Source organism: Dipteris shenzhenensis, chromosome 18 (assembly GCF_047967505.1).
Source record: "Dipteris shenzhenensis isolate YYH24624 ecotype China chromosome 18, Dip_SZ_1.0, whole genome shotgun sequence".
NCBI lineage: Eukaryota > Viridiplantae > Streptophyta > Polypodiopsida > Gleicheniales > Dipteridaceae > Dipteris > Dipteris shenzhenensis.
The window spans coordinates 53,788,255-53,794,254 of NC_141613.1; positions in this window are offsets into that span (position 1 = coordinate 53,788,255).

The window sequence follows — 6,000 nt, forward strand, 5'->3', positions numbered from 1 at the left end:
AGATGAGCATAAATTATATCCCTTGTACATATCCTTTATGTCAAGCTCTATTTGAAATAGTCCACCTTATAATAATTCAAAATGGAAAGAAATCGTAGATAAAAGACATCCTAGATTCCATCACAAGCTAGAAACTTCTCAAATGTATAATAGGATTCCAAGCAAATATATGGAGGAGAATAAACACGAGAATTTAAATTTGAGAATATAACCTCAATGTTGCATCTGAAACCTTCATTTGTTGCAATGTTGCATATAATCTCAAATTTGAATATAATCTCAATGTTGCATTTGAAATCTCAATTCCCAAAGGCTAAAAGCTATCAATAACTTTTAGATTCAATCTCTTCCATCTCCTTCAATGAATCATCTAAGTTAAACAAAATGTTTTGAGAATTACAAAATGCGAAAACATCTTCTACATCTATTTTTTCCTCTCCCCCATGGTCTTTGTTAATGAGGCATGCTTGAACGTCACCTTATTCTCTTGATGAAAGGTCATGAAGGCATTGGACCCAAGGATGTTGCAATATTGAATTGAAAAGTTTGGTCTTGAGTTCTGCACCCATGGCAGTCATCATGCTATTAAAAAATTTCACAATTTTATTAACAATCCTTTGCTTCTACAAGTCATCGTATAGTAACCTCCCTCCTACATTTGTCTTTTGCGCGCTGCTCTCTTTTCTTTCTAGCTTCATAATCCCTTATGACATTGTCCCAGATCTTCCCATGTTGCCTTGCATTGGCTCACCTTGTTGGTAGCTCAAATGTAAACCCAAAACCTGTAATTTAGTGCAGGCTAGAACTAAGCAATGCTCTGAACTATTAACGTGCATATGTTATGTGGCACACTATAGTAACATAGCAGACAATTTCAATACATAGATATGGGGCACAACACGTATGCATTATACAACATTATCTGTGCTATATACACCCCACAAAATCTGCTACTTGGTACACGGTTTGAGTGCACACATAGATGTGGAGCTATGTATACTATATAGCTCACTATTGTGCTACTCAAACCTATATAGCAGACAATTTCAATATACATAGATGCGGCACACCTTGTATGCTCTATAGCACACTATTTATCCTATTCAACCTGTAAGTCCTACCTCATAAGGCTTCAACTTTCATTGTTCCCACTGTCAATTGCTTAGTCAAGCTAATAGAACAGCCTTTCCTAGTTGTGACTTTGAATGTAGAGATAATTAACTTGGAGAGGGTAGGACTTGGGCAAAAAGCTTTTGATATGATGATTCTTTTTAAGGACTTCAAAAGCAAGTCCCTAGCATCATACTTCAGGCCTAAGTGACCCCCCCGAAGTGGTGCATCATCTCATATGACAAAACATCAAGAATGGTTAAGGCGGGGAGTGGTGAGGAGGACGCGAGGGGAGGGAGGAGGGAGAGGAGAGGGCAGTCGGGAGGGAGGAGGCAGGCGGGGAGGCGAGAGGGAGGAGGAGAGAAGGTAGGCAGGGAGGCGGGAGGGAGGAGGGAGAGGAGGCAGGCAAGGAGGTGAGAGGGCAGGGAGGGCACAAACGGGAGGGGGAGGCGGGAGGGAGGGGAGGGGGTCGACGAGAGGGCGCCCTCCCCTCTCCCTTCCCCGGCCGTTAACCCCCCCCCCTCCTCTCCTCCCGCCCTCCCATCCCCCCTCCCCCTTCCTCGCCTCCCCTCCCGTCGGCCCCCTCCCTTCCTCCCTCCGCTCCCTTCCCCTCTCCTCCTGCTTTCCCCCCTCTTCTCCCTCTTTTTTACTCCCTAGGGGACCTCCAATCCTACCTGCTAGGCCCAACCCAACCCATCACAGTGCAAATTCCTAGTGGGCCTGGATCCTCCCGTCCCAACCTTATGTAATCAAATCCATGGAACCCTTCATCATGACCACCAATGTATGGGACAGGGCCCACTGTTCCACAAGCTCCTCCTTACTGCAAATGGTCCTTACAAACAAGCTATGAGAATCCTAGTGCAAGCGCTAGGAAGGGGGGCCGCAACACCACCTCCATCTTTTCTAGCAAGGGAACCTCTTGTTTATTTCAATGCAATTTGCATGCAAGTTTCATCATTTCTTGATGCTCAGGGTCCTAATTTTCACGTGCTAGATTACACTTAGATCCCTACTTTTTCCCGATGGTGGGATAGATCTAAAGCAATGACCCAGCAGGATAGAGTTAAAGCACTGACCGGTGAAAGAGAGCTAAAGCAACGACCCGGTGAGATAGAGTTAAGGCACCGACTGGCGGGATAGAGCTAAGGCAACAATCCGACGAGATAGAGCTAAAGCACCGACTCGATGGGATAGAGTTAAAGCAATGACCTGGCTAGATAATAGAGATAAGGTGAATTGCAAATACCACAATACACATTAGCTTCAAAAATACAAATTATTTGGCTTATGATCTTGGAAGAGTGGTGGCAAATCATTGTGGATTAATGATTATGCAAAGGTTTTTGTATTAATGGCCAAGGGCCAATTCATTTTGTAAAAATGAGAGAGTGATCTAAAGCCTTCCCATTATTATTGGACATGTGCTAGACTCAATCATGAGTAAAGGATTGAAGAAGAGAAAAGTATGCATTAAAGGATGTACAAGAGAAAAGAATGGCTAAAGGCAAGGACATGCCTTGGCAATGAGAGGATCACGTATCCTTGTATTGTGGCTCATGCATTACTTCAAAATATTATAAATACTCAAGGTGTGGGATCACGAGCCACACACCTTGAGGGGGGAGATTGTACCCTATGCTTTGCCTTGTGTCCTCTTCCATTTCATGGTTTTCCGTTCTTCTCTTTTATGTATTTCAATGTAAAGACATTTGAGCCCTTTATCATTTGCAATCCACAGTTGTGCCAAGGTCATTAATAATTATGACTAAATATACCAAGGTGAGGCACACCGCCTTATACTTCAAATATTCGCTAATATTTGCGAATGCTTGTCAATGTTCCTTTGAGCTTAAATATTCCCGATCTTCCTTAGCATCACCTGAACTCATAAAACCAAATCATATTAGTAACTAATTGCATGGCACATTAAATACTAATACCTTCAACACTTAGCATCCCAATGGCATACACCAAAATACTCATGACTACCCATCATAGTACCAACATGCTAAGAAATGGTCATCACATGCATCTACCAAATAATTCAAGTATTTCATAATGGCATCACCCACAATACTTAATTAAGTGGTACTCGTTTAGCTAGGCGTCCCTCAACTAAACCGCATAAGAATACCATAGAACCCCTGCCACGTCTGGTGCGATTCTATCCTATTCACAAAATACTTTGCTTAATTTTCAAGACAAGAATTGAGAAATAGTTTCTCGTAACATTCCCTCTTTCTTGAGATGCAACTGACCGCAGTTAAGTTTTTATATGAGTGTAGGAGATTAAGGAAATCTGAATATAATACTCAAGACCCATTGTGCTTCTTTCTTTGGAAGGTGCTTAAATCTCATTGTATGGATCTTTACTGATCATTATGATACAATCAAGGATTACCCTTCTCAATAAACTTTTTTTTTCCCCTATCATTCGTCTTCTTAGGATAATAATTCCTACTCATTACTTGATTTCTTGGATAGTACTAACTTGCATACTTCAACAAAGTTCTAGTATACATCAAATTCTATATCAAGCAATGATATCTTTATCTTTTAGGGATAAGTTCATCAAAGTTTCTTACCTTATCCTTTCCTTAGGGAAATCATAGTCAAAACAAGATTTGTATAAAATATCCTTGAGAGATACTAACTTTAATAATCAAGGTTTAATCTAGCCAATAAAAGCTTACCTTGATAGCTAGACACATGCAAGATCTACATCTTGACAAAACTTCATAAGCAATCATTCATGTATTGCCCCTTGCTTGGCATGAATGTTCATCCATAATTAGAAAATCTTATTTGCTTTCACAAAGCTATAGCTCAAATAAATTTATGTTCTTAAAAAATATTCAAAATAAAGATCAATCAACTCTTCTATAATTGAGCTATGTTGGGCATCATCGTCTTCTTGATATATGCCAAATTTCTTATCATATAGTCCCCTATGCAAGAATGTTAATACTTATTTATCTTGCCCTTTTTATGAACTTGCAAATGGGACCAATAATACTTTCATTGCCATCCTTTACTAAATATATATATGGCCAAATCAAACTTAATCGCATCATCTTACATCTCAAATGTAAATCATAAAAGTTTTTATAACTATCCTTGACAATAGAAATCATAAGATCTTCTAGCTATCTTTTCCTTTTTGAATCATATTTTAGGAATATCAAAAGATCTTAGCTTTAAAATTCAAAACATACTGAATCTAATTAATTCAAGCTTTAATATAACCAAAAAGCCATCATGCCCTCTTGCTTAGCATGAATGTCATCAAAGTATAATCTTAAAGTTTTTGCTTCACCATTAGTGACTTATAATGCTCAAAAGAGAGTATAGATCCACATGAGATCTTACTTGTACCTTTATATATTCTCTATACCAACTCTATGAGTCTAATCATTTTCGAACATTTTTAGTAAGAAAGCTGCTAAATCTTCCAATAAGAAAGCAAGCAATAATTGCTAACAATTCAGTTAAATCTTTCATCAAGCTAGCCAAATCTTGACTCTTAAAAATTAAATTTCAAGCTATGCTTGTGTTTAGATTAAAGGAAAGGAAATCTTTTCCTATCTTCAAGAATTTGGAAATCATTATTCCACCAATTCCTACTTGTTAGGAATACTACAAGTCTATTCTTGCACAAAAATCTTGAAAATAAATTGAACAATTGATTCTTGAAAAGAGAATCTGTACCTCTTGGGTTGGTAGTTTCACATCAACTAGAGATGCTAGATTCTTGTGGAATAGATTGACAAATTAAAAATGGCTTATAAAAAATAGCTAGATGACTATTTGCTTAATCTTGTTGTATTTAAGCTTCACTTAATTCAAGATAGAGTTAAAGCTTTCTTTATAAGAAAAAGTGCCGCAAGATATCTCTTTCAAATTTGTAGTGCAAGCACTCATGCAATAAAATCTTGCTTCTTAAAAAAATGGCGTTACCATTCTCTTCTCAATTTTTACTTTAAGCACTTGTTGCTTAGACAAATATTGAGATTACTCAAAATATCACTTATCACTTACCAAAATTGAAGCTTACCAAAATAAAATGCAATGCATACTTACCGATATATTACCTTTTAACCAAATTGGTAAAATATCTTAAAATAAGAGTCTGTAGAGTCTTGTTCACAGACATCAACAACACTTTCTCTCCTTGTAGGAATTTACAAGGGTTAACAAATAACAAATTTCACAAGCATGGAATAATTATTTTCATAAACGTTTTGACATATTTGAAAGAAGTTCTCATATACTCCCTCAAAAACTTGAAATGTGGAAACAGATCGTCAAGATCGAAGGAGTAAAAGCTTGGTGCAAGCTGCTTTTCAAATATCTTGACAATGCATTTGTTATTAGTACAACAAGAAATTTAAAAACTATTGTTTGAAATCAATTGTAGTCCTCAAGTCATAAATGTTGGATATTCTCCTTTGATCAAGTATCGTAAGTAGCATTACCAAAAATCGAAATGAGAAGAGCTTCCAATAATCGGCTTCAAAAGTGCTAGTCAATTACTACATTTGTAGAAGAAATAGAAAGAAAGATAGAGGAGTAGAGGAGGGATAAGAGGGTCGATAAGTTCTTGGAAGTTTTTGATAACTTATCACAGATAACTTATCACCTTCTTCTTCACAAACTCACGTTTTCTCTCTCTTGATATGTTGAGATTCACTCCCCCTCTTCTAGACCACTTCAAGCTTCATGCTTCTGGGAATACCTTATCAATGCCTTAGCTAAGACTCCTGTCAAATCTTGTAGCAATTAGTGAAGAGTGTATGGAGAACTCTTTCACCAATTGGCATCCTCTTCAAGGGCTTAGAAGGAGCTATAGAGCTTCATTCTACATCAAAACTCTTTTTGATTGTTAGC